The sequence below is a fragment of the Lissotriton helveticus genome, chromosome 1_1 (assembly GCF_964261635.1).
Source record: "Lissotriton helveticus chromosome 1_1, aLisHel1.1, whole genome shotgun sequence".
NCBI classification, from domain to species: Eukaryota; Metazoa; Chordata; class Amphibia; order Caudata; family Salamandridae; genus Lissotriton; species Lissotriton helveticus.
In genome coordinates this window covers 1,498,967,239-1,498,983,576 of record NC_136057.1, presented here as the reverse complement: position 1 = coordinate 1,498,983,576, position 16,338 = coordinate 1,498,967,239, and the positions used below count along the sequence as shown (strand labels likewise).

Below are 16,338 nucleotides of genomic sequence, written 5' to 3'. Positions count from 1 at the left end.
GTATTTCTCGTGCCCAGACATTCATTTTTGGGAAACTCACAAGTTTATGGAAGTCTGAATCTGGTCAATAAAAACCGGTCATAGCCACCAGGTACCATTATCAAATAAGGTTGTATACTAAAAGTTGTTAAACTCATTTGATTGTACCACATAGTAGGCTTTATGATCTCTGCTGATATTCTCAGTGTATCTAGTAGCAAGAGGCACTCTTTTCTTAGCTCTTTTCTCGTGATCATCAACATAGTACATGGGTCGGTAAAATATTCTAAATGACATAGATCACACAAAGTCTTGGACATACCTTCACCAAGGGATAACTAAAGCCCCTTCCAGTTTTAAACTGTCCAGTAAAATATTCTGGTTAAGTATAGTTTTTGTCGAAGTCCAGATCTTATGCCATAAAAGAATAGGCTCTATTTTTATGAGGTCAGCAATGTATGGTAAACCCAACTCGGAATGGCAGACATACGATGATGTACTACTCGGTACTGCTACGATATAACGTAAAACCGTGTTTTCCACTATTTGTAAGGGGTACTCCTCAACAAACCCCCAGACCCATGCCCTGCCCCATACGTGGCTGTGGTGGTGCATTTTGCGTTATTGCTCTGAATGAGCTCCACCGGCGGCCTCCTACCCAACTTTCTTTAGAAATTTGCAAGAGCGCCAGTGGTCTTTAAAAATTGCAACTTTTTTGCTAGCACTGCTTAGGCCCATCGGTCATTCTGATGGAAAAGTATACCGAGATATGAAAATCTCTTAGTGAGCGCTATCTTCTGCTCATCTATATACATAGCCCTACATTTCTGACTGCCAGGACCACACCTCATTATAAAGGTTTTCGAGGTGTTCACCCTAAGGCCAAGATGGGCCATAAAGGCTGAGAAGCTGCTTAAAACCTTTTGCAGTCCTACTTGAGAGTGTGACATCAGAACTGCGTCATCCGCATATAGAATAACAGGTATTGGGCGTCTAGCTATTTGAGGGAGGTCTTTGGCAGTCTTTAGTCAGAGCTTCGCCCAGGTCGTTAATGTAAAGGTTAAAAAGAAAGGGGGCTAGCAGACAACCTTGCCTAACCCCCCTCCTAATTGGAAACGGGGTACAGCACTCATCATTAATACCATACCGTACTCTCGCCTTTGCATCACTGAATATCCGTCTAAAAAAGTGGATAATTTGCATTTCTACTCTCATACCCTCGAGGATCTTCCAGAGCTTGCTGAGCCTAACAAACTCAAAAGCTGCGGTGAGATCTACGAAAGCTAAATACTGCCTAACCTTTCTTCACCCGTGCATACTTCCCTAGGTCCTCACGGAAACCGTATTAGATGTCAGACAAAACCTTGTTGTCTCGGCCCAGTCTTGTAGACGTTCTAGGATAATTCACCAAACCACTTTTATCAAAGAGTCGAACAATGAAATTGGCCTATAACAGTCAGGGTCTGGCGATCCCCCTTTTTAGGTCTCGCCTACGCAGCATGCATGCGATGCCTAGGAGGGCCTTTAGCCGTCTCTCTGATCTTTTTGAAGTACACACTCGTGCTTGTGCTGGCATGCACCTTGCGGGAGCGAGTAGTCGCGCGCATGGTAATTGAGAACATATGACTCTCGCGCCGCCGCTGCTCGCTCATGCAAGGCGGATGCCAGCACAAGCACGAGTGCTTTAAAACAGCTGCTGCTTGTGCTCTTTTGAAAGATAGGAAATTACAGGTTTTCAGAACATGTGGATTCAAGTCTTCACTACAATAGTTTCTTTTATTTGTCTGCATGTATTTATTTGCATATAATAATGTAGTATCCACAGAGCAATACGAATAGCCACAAATCGTTAAACTCCGCAGGTTATGAAAGTTGAGCTTTAGAGTACTCACCCTAACTGCAAGTGCCTTGCATTAATGGCTGACTCATTCTCACTGACTATCACACTCTCACACTCACTCACACTGACTCTCTCACTCTCACTTACAGACTCTGCCACTCTCACTGACTGACTCGCCCACTCTCTCACTGGCAGACTCACTGACAGACTCTCACTGACTAATTGACTCACTCTCACTGACTCACTCTCACTGACAGACTCTCACTGACACTCTCTCACTGACACTCTCTCACTAACTGACTCTCCCTCTCTCTCTCTGACTGACTAACTCACTCTCACTTACTCACTGACTCACTCACTCTCACTCACTGACTCACTCTCACTCAATGACTGACTCTCACTCAATGACTAACTCTCACTGACTCTCCCCCTCTCTCACTGACTCTCCCACTCTCTCACACTGACTGGCTGACTCACTCACTCACTCTCTCTCACTGACTGACAGACTCACTCTCTCACTGACTCACTCTCTCACTGACAGACTCTCCCACTCTCTCTCCCACTGACAGACTCACTCTCACTGACTGACTCACTCACTCAATCTCACTGACTGGCTGACTCTCACCGACAGACTCTCCCACTGACTCACTCACTCTTACTGACTCTCACTGAAAGAATCACTCTCACTGACAGACTCACTCTCAGACAGACTCTTCCACTGTCTCTCACTGACTGACTGACAGACTCACTTTCTCTCACTGACTGACTCATTTTCACTGACTCACTCACTGACGCACTCTCTCTCACTGACAGACTCTCACTGACTCCGACTCTCACAGACTGACTGACTCACTCACTCTCATTGACAGACTGACTCATTCTCACTGACAGACTGACTGACTCACTCTCACTGACAGACTCTCCCTCTTTTTCTCACTCACTGACTCATTTTCACTGACTCACTCACTGATGCACTCTCTCTCACTGATTCTCTCACTGACAGACTCTCACTGACTCTCTCACTGACCCTCACTGACACTCTCACTGACACTCACTCTGACTTCACTGACAGACTCACCCAGACTTTCACTGACAGACTCGCAAAGACTCTCACTGACAGACTCGAAAAGACTCTCACTGAAAGACTCGCAGACTCTCACTGAAAGACTTGCAGACTCTCACTGAAAGACTTGCAGACTCTCACTGTCAGACTCGCACAGACTCTCACTGACAGACTCGCACAGACTCTCACTGACAGACTCGCACAGACTCTCACTGACAGACTTGCACAGACTCTCACTGATAGACTCGCAAAGACTCTCACTGACAGACTTGCACAGACTCTCACTGACAGACTCGCACAGACTCTCACTGACAGACTCGCACAGACTCTCACTGACAGACTCTCCGACTCTTTCACTGACTGAGTGACTCTCTCTCTCATTACTGACAGACTCTCTCACTGACAGACTCTTTCTCACTGACAGACTCTCACTGACAGACGCTCTCACTGACTGACTCTCCCACTCACTCTCACTGACTCGCACATATCTGTGGCACGATAGATCTCACGCGCAGGTTGTTAGCATTTAGGGAACGAAAGGTGCTATATATAGATACAGAAAGGCAGGGCTGTCAGAACAACCCTTTTCCCACCTTCTCCCCCGCGACGGGAAGCAGGAAGGTAGCGAAATGATCTGGCTGCCAGAGGCAGGGCAATCAAGCCTACGTGGGAATAACCCCTTCAGGAGCCCCCTCTTGCAAAGGGGAGGGGGTGTCATTATATGTTACGCCACTGGTCCAAGGATGGGCTGCGATGGATCGTGTCTAGGGCATCAAACCACAGAAAAAGGCGAGGCCGCGACATCAAGCCACCCTTCACTTCCTTTCACGCTCGGAGGGTGCAAGCTCGAGCGATCATGCGGCTGCGAAGACTTGGCAGATAGGGGCCGGGGTTATGTGTAGGGGAGGGGGGAGGAGGGTGTTATCACCTCGGATCGTCAATGCTCTTTCTAAGAAACCATATCCATTCTTGCCCGGAATTCCCTCAGGGATGCAGAGAGGTAGTTTGGAGCTGGTACAAATAGACTAAATGAGAAAAGGCCAATGTAGTGAACAATCGCTCGCCAACCTTGGGCAATCAGGGCTGGCAGTGTTGTCATGATAAGACACCTTCCCTGCCTAGGCCCGAAAGAAGGCGAGCTAGAGGAATCCCGGGCTGCCGGAGGTCGGGCAGACATTGCTCGGAGGCGGGGGTGTCTCTGTATGTGTGCGTGCGTGTATGTGCGCTCGTGTGTATGTGCGCTCGTGTGTGAGCGCTTGTGTGTGTGTGTGCGCATGCGTAAGCAGGGGGAGGTATGGCTGTGTGTGTTAGAGCTTCCCAGGAGACAGGAGATGTGCACACGCGCGCGCGGCCCGCTCCGATCCCATTTATGAGCGTGGCCATCTCTTGTCTCCTGGGAAGCGGCGCCGGTGACTATAGGTCTCTGGTGAGACCGCGCTTTCGCGCGGTAATCGCCACGAGGCCTAAAAAGACTGTTGCCAACCCGATCCAAAGGACCAGGAAAAGTAACGCAATTGTATTCCAAAGACGTATCCAAGGAGAAACAGAATATGTCCTTTTCAGCCAAATATAGAAAACACAGACTTTCTGCCTGAAAGGGAGAGGTGGCGGTTGTGGTCGATCAGTTGAATCCGATAAGAAGTCATCAAAGTCGATGAAGTAGCAAGAAGCATTCGTATCCATCTTTCGCAGCTCTGCAGGTGTTGTAGAACTGGGAGATGCAAAAACAACAGTTGATGGACACAATGCAGAACAACGTCATACATTCACCCCAGTACAGAGATCTGGGCCTAAATCCATAGTTTTTTTGCTGACCATGCCATTCCAGTTTGAACCCAGCCAAATGCAAATCAGTCTTGACCCTGTGCCTCATGGGAACAGTCCAGCCAGAACTGCCAAGCCAGTTCCTCTTTGGACTGGAAACAAGCATTCTAGGAAACTCCCAGGTATAGTTATACAAGGAAGCAGCTGTACGATATAGGTAAGCGGAATAATGCTTTAAGCGTATCTGCACTGGACCATCTAGTGGGGATAGATCTTGAAACTTTACAAACAGGCGCATTGAAATGTGGCCTCCTTAATGTGAGGTAACTCCCTAAACACTCCACAGAAATCCAACTTCTGATCGAAATGCATAAATTGGACGTCCTGTTTATGACTGTTAGCATGCCCTGCAGGGTATAAAGCATTCCCCATAAACCGAGGCCCAGTGGCAGAGGGGGAGGGACCGGGATCATATTTAAAGATTCTTGGGATTTCGCTCCTCTGGACATAGACGAGGTTGCACACGTAGAAATCTTAAGTTTTTTATTGAAAGATAGGTCTAGGCACATCCTGACTGGCATGGTTTGTTATAGACCCATGGGGGCAGTGAATGCACAACAACAGCAGCAGCTAGTTGACGCGATTAATAATCTGACTCTTACCCATCGTAGATTGCTGATACTGGGAGATTTCAATCTTTGGCCTAATGGGAAAATAGATACAGTCTATAACAATTGTATTCAGTCCTGTGCAAACATGAACTTGGCACAATTGGTTCAAGAAGCAATCCACATACCAGGACATGTACTAGATCTGGTATTCTCTGAGGATAACCTGGTCATAATGGACAGAACCGTACCACTAAGGATGGTCCGATCATCACTTGGTCAAATTCCGAGTGACTCATGTTAGGAGGACCAGGTCCATTCCCAGGGAGGGAGGTGTGCTATGGGTAGGGACTGTAAGGCCCTTTTGAGGAAAGCTAAAACGGCCCGCTCTTTCATCTAGAGTCCCTTTTTGATCCGGGGAAGTCGGTGGCTGAAAATTATACAGCTATCTGTGGGCAATTAACCAGCACAATTGATCAGCTCGCCCCCATGAAGAAGATCAGGAAACGGGGGAAACTCTCTGCTCCGTGGTATACGGAGGAATTGAGGACTTATAAGTTGCAATGCAAATGGACTGAAAGACAGTGGAGATTGCATTATGCTAATGATGATAAAGCCACTTGGAAGGAATGCTTAGCTAAGTAAAAAAAAAAAAGAGATAGTAACCACCAAGGCGGCATATTTTACAGATCTTACCTTAAAATCTCCAAATAGTGCTAAATGTGTTTTCAATATACTGTGAGAGACATGCCAAATCCTGATTGTATGAGTAATAAGATTATCCTGTCACAAGAGTTATATAGTGGCCTGGCAGCCTTCTTTCAGGATAAAATTAAGAGGATCATTGAGGGTCTGAAACCAGACACCCCATTAGGCACTAGTGAAAGGGAAGAAACAGGACCAGCTAACTTAACTGGCGTTAGGGATACTGGGCTGGAGCCATGGAGGCCAGGGATTACCTTTGACCATTGGGAATTGCCTACGGAGGATGAGTTCATTAGGGTGGCAATGGGGGTCTCTTCTGGCTCACCGTTAGATCCCATTCCCCAAACATTTTGGAAAGAGCTGGGCTCTGAGATCCTTCCATTGCTTCACCAGCTGTGTAACCAATCTCTCAGCAGTGGAGTGGTTCCATCCTGTTGGAAGGAGGGGATAGTATCACCTCTACTTAAAAAACCCTCATTGGACCCTGACTGTCTTGGGAACTACAGACCAATCTCCCTCTTACCGTATCCAGTAAAGATAGTGGAGCGCCTGGTAAGCCGAGCACTCTCTGGCTTTTTGGAAGGTAATAATAAGCTGGGGAAAGATCAATTTGGTTTCTAGCCAGGCCATGGGACTGAGACAGCGCTGGTTACCGTGTTGGACAATCTTCGGATGCGCGCGGACAGGGGACAATCTGCAACATTCATTTTGTTGGAGCTGTCCGCCGCATTCGACATGGTAAACCATGCCACCTTACTGGCAAGACTGGAAGAAGTGGGGGTGGCAAACTTGGACTTGCGATGGTTTCAGTTTTATCTGGCAGGTAGACAGCAGTCCGTCGCTTTACCTCCTTTTCAATCAGATTTTTTTCGTCAGCGAGCATGGGGTCCCTCAGGGGTCATCAATAAGTCCCATCTTATTTAATGTTTACATGCAGCCATTGCTAGATGTCATTAAAGTCAACAACATAAGTGTGGTTAATTAAGCTAACGACACTCAATTGATTGTGCCCTTGGATGTCGATCATGCGGACTTCCAAGAAACATTACATAAGTGTATGTGTGAAATGTTGTCATGGCTGAGAAACAATGCACTGCAATTTAATAATGACAAGACAGAGATCTTGCATTGTGGGGTGGGCAGAGTGCCGACAGCTTCACCACCTGACTTCTGGCCTATCCCTACAGATGCACCTCTGGTACCCGGCAGAATGATACGCAATCTGGGGGTCAGCTTCAATGAGAAGCTTAACCTGGAATCGCATGTAAACAAACCAGTCAGGTACTGTTATACGCTCATCAGAGTACTCCGTAAGGTACTACCACTATTGCCTCCTCAGGTTAGCGGCACAGTGGTTAGGAGTGTTGTCCTCAGCCGCCTGGATTACTGTAATGCGGCAGCAGCAAAGCTTGTCTTAATGAGAACGCATGGGTCATCTACATCTCAGGCTTTAGCTGAGCTGCATTGGCTCCCGGTGAGACAAAGGATATTGTTCAAGTCCTTGTGTATTGCCTTTAAAGCGCTTCAAGGACTTGGACCCAAACCGATTCAGGCTAGGTTTGGATGGTACGTACCTGCACGTAGCCTGCATTCTTCGGCAGCTAATTTGGCAATCATCCCGAGGATCAAGAGATCCACAATGAGGGGGATGAGCATTCGGCGTAGCAGCTGCCCGCTTATGGAATAGTCTCCCCCTGGAATTGAGGCAAATAGAGGATCTGCTGGTGTTCCGAAAGAAAGTTAAGACTTGGCTCTTACCCAGAATGTAACCAGCCGGCTGGTTTAGTCTCTGCAATTTACTTTTTACCTTCTTTTTATTGTGTCTCATTGCCAGGATGCCCGTAGGGTTACAGCGCGCTTTATAAGTGTAAAATACATACATACGTACATAGAACCGGTTTCGGGGTTTCACCCCTCTTCAGCCAGGATAGCTTGATTCCAGTGGCATGGAGATGGACAGCATGGGACCCATGTCTGGGCATACCCGTCCCACTCGTCCCACTTGGCGTGACAAATGCAAAAACAACAGTTGATGGACAGAATGCAGAACAACGTCATACATTCACACCAGTACAGAGATCTGGGCCTAAATCCATTGTTTTTTTGCTCACCATGCCATTCCCGTTTGAACCCAGCTATATGCAAATCAGTCTTGAACCTGCGCATCATGGAAACAATCGTCCTAGGACCGGTTTCGGGGTTTCACCCCTCTTCAGCCAGGATAGCTTGATTCCACTGGCATGGAGAGCACAGGACCACTGTCTGGGCATACCCGTCCCACTCGGGGTGATAAATGCAAAAACAACAGTTGATGGACCGCATGCATAACAATGTCATACATTCACCCCAGTACAGAGATCTGGGCCTGATTCTATAGTTTTTTTGCTCACTATGCCATTCCAGTTTGAACCCAGCCATCATCCCCTTTGGTCACTGCTCCTGCGACTGACTGAAAAGTATTATTCATCTCGCGTTTGCCACTTGCCACGTTTTCCTGAGTGCCGAGGGTGAGCGAGTAAGCAGTGAGCAGCGAGACGCTTGAGGTCGCAGCAGCCGAGCTCACGGCCGGGCTTTGCTCTGCCCTGCTCTGCTTCTGCCGGGGTCTCGAGGTCTCCCCAGCAGCGGCACAGTCTGCAGCTGCACCTAACCACAAAGAGACCTCCGTAGCGGCGGGTAAAATTCGGGAAGGGCCCGGTAGCGGCGGGAGCATTGTGGTAGCCCGGGAACAGCCAGGTGGTGTCGGGGGCCAGCAGCGGCAGGAGCCGCGGGAGTGTTCTGGTTCTGGTGGTTCTGGTGCCCGGCAGCGGCATCAACAGCAGGCAGAACCCACGGAAAGACTCCCTCAGAGGCGGCAGGAGCCACGAGACTATCACAGAGCCTGGGGAGCTAGCGAGCAGCAGAGGGATCGCAACAAGGTTCACCAAAAACTATTGATCCTTAAACTTGATGTGTGTTGCTGCCAGTGGCCACTAGAGCGCAGCAGAGAGCAAAAGACAGTGAAAACAGTAACAGAGTCTGCGGCAGAGAAAAAAAGCCATCAGTAAAAACAAAAAGTCTTGGCAGACCAGACCTGCCTCACTGCCTCACTGCCTCACTACCTCACAGCCTTGCTGCCTGACACGCTCTGCACGCCCTACTCCTCCTGCTCACCCGCCTGGTAGAAAAGGAGGCAAGGCGAGAACAAGACCAAGGCAAGGCAACTGACCGAGCAACACGCTCATACAGCACGCAGTAACCTGGAGGGGGGGGGGGAGAGACGCGAGCGCGGCAGCCGATAGAGGCGGTCGCGAAGTAAGAGCCCCGGGGCTGGGCTGACAGGTAGTCTGACTAGGTCCGACCGACCAGGGGCCCTCCCGGCGCGCTCCGCTCGCAAGCGAACCAGGAACCCCCCCCCCCAGCGACATCTCTGCAATTTGCAGCCCTTCAACTGATCCACCCGACCCCCCTTTGACCCCGTGGAAGACTCTCCCTTGCACGAACAACAGCTCGAGGGGATGCAGATAACAGGGGCGCAGAAATAGGGGTAAGGCCCCCGTTCTCGAACTGTTCCATTATTGTCCAATCACCTAACCATCACCAATCGTCACCGATCATTCCATCACTTAAGCAAGTGCGGGGAGCCGCGGTGAGAGTCTAAGAGAGTAGAGCGGAATGAGGTCTGGAAAGATCAGGGGCTCACCGGAGTCAATTCCAAGCAAAAAAGCAAAGACGAAAAAAAGGGGGACAAGAAAACAGACACCGACGGCACAACATCCCCCAGAATGGAGCAGACTCTTCTCTCCTTAACCAAGCCACCATCGGGTCTGGCCAACACTACAGCAAAACAAGGGCACCCAACGGTCCTGCTCCAAGTGTCATCAGCTACTGAGCCACTTACAAGGAAAAAGCTTCACCAACCCAAAATTTACACAAAGTTTGAGTTCCTAAAGGACGCAGGCTCAGCCTTTTTCTCGAGCAACAAGCATCTCCAGGGATTGCAATCCCCGCTGTCACCTTTACCGCTGCTGGGAAAAAGTGTATCACTGCGCGACACTATCACAAGCACCACAAGCACCTTGGTCCAGGGAACATCCGCCGCCAGGGTAGATCCTCATCAAAGTGGCACCCCAAAGCACAGGTCCACAAGTGCAAGCGCATCACTCGAGCCCCTAGTGTACTCATCTGTACTAGGAAAGTCCCCTGACTCGATCTGCAAACAGCAGCCACCACCTGCTCACTTAGCCAGCTGCACTCCAAGACCGCTACCGGAAGAGATCACAATTAGCCCAAAACCCACTTCGGAGACGAAAGAAGTAGACAAACTCAATAACCCGGACTCCCAAGGCAGTTGTTCAAGTACAGGGGAAGCAGGGGCTGGTCTACAGCCTCCACCAACGACTAAGATACAAACCTCGGCCGCTCCCAAGGATATCCAACCAGACCAGGGTGGACACATTAGGAGCCCCAACCATAGCACTCCCATTAAAGCCCACTCGGCTGGCACAGGTGCCTCATCACTCAAAGAACGGGGCAACCATGCCTCAGCACCAAGTTTCTTGTACAGCGTGGCATTCAGCGTGGCATTCTGCCAACAAAATGCCAGTCAACACAATTCGAGCCGGGAAGCTGAATGTAGGGCTACACCGCTTCACCCGAATGCTCAAGGGCGAGAGGACAGGTTAACAACCAAATATCTAGACCACAAAGACCCGTTTTTCCTCAACTCCCCTTTGGCTGACAACAACATCGCCAATACTGTCCCAATTGCAAATTCCCAATCTGCAAATGAGAGAGAGCAGGGAAAAGATCACAACACCGGAGCCTGGATCTCCCTTTTAAACACAATTCAGCTAGCCGTAGAAGCCCTACAATATCAATCGGACAAAATGGATCTTCAACTCAACCTCCTTAATACACTGGCAGTCTTCACTGCAGGGATTGACGACAAGCTAGGTAATTTGAACACTCTGATACAAAGAGCACAAACAAATACCTACTTAAGCTGCAATTGCAATCAGGCAGAAGACAAATTAGCTACACTGCCTTCAATGCTAACCGACCTAATAGGGGACATAAAGTCACTGCACAGAGGCAAAGCCCCCAAAGAAATGGGCCCTACTAACTTTGCAGAAGGTAAAATCAGCAGCAAACTGTCTGACACAAGCTCAATTGGCCAGGAATCCCCTGCAAATGAGGAAACCACCCGGAAGAGATCGGAGTCCCCCAAAAAAATTAATGCAAAACAACGACGACAACAAAAAAGAAAAGGGCGCAAGCAAAATCTGTCGACAACTACAACAAAACTCTTTCCTATCTTCTCTGGCACTAATGGAAAACGCATACAGACCACAAACACGGCCAACCCCTCAGAAGGGGAAATCCCAGCAGTTACCAGCCCAACCCAGCCGCAAAATACAATCAGCAGCCCGCTGCATCAGGAAGGTCAAGGGCCCCAAGTCCAACCGGCTGCTAACTCTTTTGCACTTTTAGACACACATACAACTACGGCGACAAGTACTAGCCAGCACACACAGTCCGCTGAGTCCTTTGCAAAGCAGGAGCTGGTTACTGAACGCCAAGTGGCAGCCCTGATATCGTCAAACAGGGAAGCCTCTTACCGAACGGCCACTCCCGCCGAGCGCACTAACCAGGCCCATCTAACCTCAGCAGCAATCAAAAAACCCATCCCACTGATCAGCAAGGAGGGGGCAAGGGAAACATCCACAGGTCACACGTCAAGTCAATCGCAAGACGACCAAACTAGGGCCACACTTATGACAACTGTGACTATTCACTCTGCCCACAGCCAATCTGAGCACTCAAAGACAATCTGGCCACGAGAGACGCAAACAACATTTAAGCAACCAACGTCAATCAAAGCACCAACCCACAGTTACAACACGCCAGGTGAAGGCAGAAATCCAGCAATGCACAAAACTCCGCCCGATCTTGGCGCAGCAGCCTACGTCCGTGCTGCAAATGCAAAACGGAAGGCAGACGGTAGTAGAACACAACTAACTGAGACTCTTGTCTTCCACTCGGAATACACATCGAAAGGGCAGCAGGACGTGCTGAATAGAGGCAACATTCTCAAACTGATGAAATGCGTCCCTACCTTGGGGGGCATAAACTCCAATGATCTACCTTCGGTTGAATTTCTGCCCGCTCCGAACTCAAACAGTCAGGAGGTGACTAGGACGATTTGGTCCTCCAGTGACGTTGTTGACCTAATCATGTCAGAAGCAGCTCAATTCAAGAACTGGGGTATTGAGCTCGTTCCTCTACAAAGACCAGCCTACCCCTCGCCACTCCGCAGAAAAAACGGTTCTGAACCAGCGAGCCAACAGGCTAACCCCTGCAGTGTCCTAAGGGGTGCGTTGGGAAGATCACCGACAAAAAGGGAGAACAGCATCTGGCAGCAACCATTGGATAGGCTGTCAATGACAACTGGCTTGGAACCAGTGTTCACAACAGGGAGGCGCAACTCAGCCCCAAGGAACCAGCAGCCTCGCACACTTACCACTGCCAACTTCGAGCGAGACAGCCCGCTAAACAAGTACTAACGCACCACGGGAGAATGGGTAGAAGTAAGCACAAGGAAGGCACCTCATTCAAATCAAGCACTAGTAAGAGGAACAATGTCCAGAGCGATTTTCACATGCCCCGAAGAGGTATGACGCCCTCACCGAACGGGAGAAGATATCAGAGGAAGGGTGCCAGCTTTTGGCATCTGTTCCTGGAACATAAATGACCTAACCTCCAAAATGGATGACCCGGATTTCATAAAGTATATCTCCCAATTCGATATTGTAATGCTGCAGGAGACCTGGCTCTCAAGCACAAAACACATTCCGGGTTTCACCTGCTTCTCAACAGCGGCGGCCAGAACCAATAAATTTGGTCATCAGTCAGGAGGTTTGGCGACATATGTTTCCGCCACCTCAATATCCTCGGCGGTCCAACTGGTCCCACTAACATCCTCAACCCTATCCGTAAAGATTAAGCTACAGCTGGGCGCCAAAGAGGAAAAAGTCTGCTTTGTAAACGCATATGTTCAACCCAAAAACAGAGCCAAAGACTCAAGGAACATCTTGAACCAACTGGCGGAGCACGTCACCCAACTGGAGAACCCACTCCTCTTTTTGTTGGGGGACTTCAACCAAAACTTATTTGGCTCGTCATTAGAAGACGAAGCTCTGGCTCTTAATAAAATCTACAGTATACCAGCACAAAGTACTCCTCCAAATTGGAGAAAGCACCAAAATAACGCTTTTCTCCAAGACTTAGAACATCAAAATCTTCGGGCACTAAACGGCAGATTTCTGACTGACTCCCCTCCAGTAGCTTCTTTCTACTCTCATAGAGCCAGCTCCATCTTGAATTACACTTTCGCCAGCCTGGCATTATTTCCATACATCAGGGAATTCAGAATGGGGGACCAGGGGGAAAGTGACCACCACGCTCAGGAAAGCCAGCTGACAGCAAAAACGCCAATGGTAATCAGGCCAGACAACACACTGGGGGAGATTTATACAATCAACCAAAGGAAAATCAAATGCTCGCCAACCAACACAACCACCTTGGCTGAAACTGACCTCCAACTGTACAACATACACACATCAGATGCAGCTGGGCTCATTTCCCACTGGGAGCAATACACAGATTCACTGGTAAACAAACTGGCAAGAAAGATTGCTCCTAAAGGCAACCATAATACAGAGCATAGCAGTATTAGCCTAAAGAAAGGACAAACAACACAACTACGCTCACAAAAAAGAGCTGCAAACCTATCCCCACGGAGGCTAAGAGCAGCGCCCCAAAACGAACAATTACGAGCCACACTGAAAAAACAAAGGGCTGAGCTCAAACACACAAAATGGGTAATAAAAAAAGACGCAGAAAATGAAGGTTGGGCAAAACTTTTATACGACTCCAAAAGCAACAACAGTGCCCGTTTTTGGCAAACAGTAAACAAGATCCTACGCCCAGATCACAAGGACCTCGGTTCACACATTGGGGAAGATCAGTGGCTTAACTACCTCGGCAGTCATTTCATCGATCCCTTGGGACAGACAGGGGCACAAAGAAGTACCAACGCAGAGCAAGCACCCGCAACGACCATGTCAATGCCGACAATCCCGGGAGATCAATTTCAACCTAGCGTTACCCCGGCACCATCAGCGGCCCAGCAAATAGCCCTAATAAAAAAAACAGATTTGTAAGGGCAGGAAAGAGGGCGCTCCAGGTCCTAATGACATCCCGCCAGCCCTGTTCAAGGAGAAAGACACAGAATGGGCCACCATACTACAATCTTTATTCACAGAAGTCAGACTCCTAAATAGAATCCCAGATTCCTGGAGAGGGTCAACGATTGTCCCCATACACAAAAAGGGAGACAAAACGGTCCCCGACAACTACCGTCTAATAGCCCTCCTTGATAACGAGGCCAAATACTTCGCTGGAATAATCTTAGAGGAGACTGTGACATGGGCGGACTCAAAGCAGATTATACCATGGAACCAGACGGGTTTCCGGAAAAAAAACGGAACCACCACCAACATCCTGGCTATCTCGCTGCTAATTGACGGAGCTAAAACAAAAAAACTGCCGCAGTACTTGTGCTATATCGATTTCAGCGCGGCCTTCGATAACATCGAGAGAGGCATGCTGTGGCGGAAACTTGCACAATGGGGCATACCTCAACCGCTTTTAAATATGCTGAAGTTACTTCACTCTGACACCTGGTTGCAGGTGAAGCTGGGAAGCGGGACCCATCTGTCTTCCAAAGTCTGCACGACAAAAGGGCTAAAACAAGGGTGTGTGCTGGCCCCGACTCTGTTTAACCTGTTTATGGCAGACTTATCAGGCCGACTCGACACATGCAACTCCCACTCTCCGAGGCTGGGAGGAAAAGCCCTAAGTAATCTATTATACGCGGATGACGTGGTACTTCTCAGTCACGCACATATTGGCCTCCAGAATTTGCTGATCGAAATGCACAGCTACGCAATGGAAAACAACTTAAAAATCAATCTAAGTAAAACGCGCACGATGTCGATCAATACCAGGAACAAACACCAGAAGTCCTGGACTCTGGGGGGCCAAAAAATAGAGTCTTCACGCGAATATAAATACTTGAGACTTATCTTTGACACCGACGGTTCATTTGTTAAGCAGATGGAGGAAACCAAAAGAAGAGGGGCCTTGATCGCCATCACACTGAAAAATCTAGCAAACCAACTATCGGGGCCAACCCTGACACCATACTTAAAAGTCATTCAGGCTAAATTGCTCCCCTCAATTTCCTACGGCAGCGAGGCACTACGAGGAAGAGACTCCAGGAACCTAGATAACATCCAGGTAAAAGCATATAGAACTCTGTTCTCACTCGCGTCTTACACCTCGCCTGCCCAAATACGGCTGGAGTTCGGCCTAAAAAAACAAGACCTTGCAAGACAAGGAGCCTACATTATCTGCTGCCACAAACTCCGCTCTGCCTCCAATGACACCTTAAACGCAATGCTGTGGCAAGATATACAAAGCAGGGATGTATCTCAGGCATGCTCCTACTTGAAGGCAGCATTGGGGGCTGTCAAGGCATCCGCACTTTGGGACATGCAACTGGGGCACAACCTGTTTAAAAAAAGGATTTGGAAGAACGTAAAAACTCTTTCCCTAACAGAGGACAAAGCCGCTTTTGCTAAAAGAAACCATGCGTGGAGGACTTTAAATACGTATAAATCCCTGACACCACAACTTTATTTCAGCCAGGGCTACCCAAAAATCACTAAACTGAAGTTTTTGAAATATAGATTAGGGATCCTGCCCAGCAGAGAGCACCAACCACCATGGCTCAGGAGCAATGGCCATGAAGCCTGTCAGCTCTGCAACTTAGCAACAGGAGACATACTTCACCTGACCTGTCTCTGCGAAGAGCTCCGACAAGCCCGCCAACAGCTACTAAGGGACCAGCTCAAGCAGATAGGGACCAGCACGCGAAGGCAGGCTGTGCTTGCATGCTTGAACCCTGCGAACACAAAACTGAATTGTAGATACGTCAAGTTTCTGACTACTATAGAGCAAAGACTACCAAATCTACAACTTGCAGCAACCACTGGTTCTGGAACCTAACGGACGAACTTTGGGCTACAAATGCCTAGCCCGCCCCGGCTCAGGGAACACTGCTAGATAACTACCCTTGATCTCTCATCGTATGGTCTTCGGTAAGGACGATTACACAGACTACCCTTTTACCACATTTTAAGAAATTGTTTTAAATATAACGATTGTACTGGTTTTAATTAACTATACATAATACAATTTACTTACTTACTGGCCGTTTGGTATTGCGTTGTTCGCCCTAAGTTGTCAGGGTATGCCCAGACGTGGGTCTCTTGCTT

The 16,338-nt window shown here is 48.7% G+C and overlaps 1 protein-coding gene across 3 annotated transcripts in view; it reads right to left on the bottom strand.

The window, feature by feature from the left end:
• LOC144828472 (uncharacterized) overlaps positions 1–16,338 on the bottom strand; it is a 766,726-nt gene that overhangs the window by 325,176 nt on the left and 425,212 nt on the right. The gene's annotated exons all lie outside the window — the stretch shown is intronic.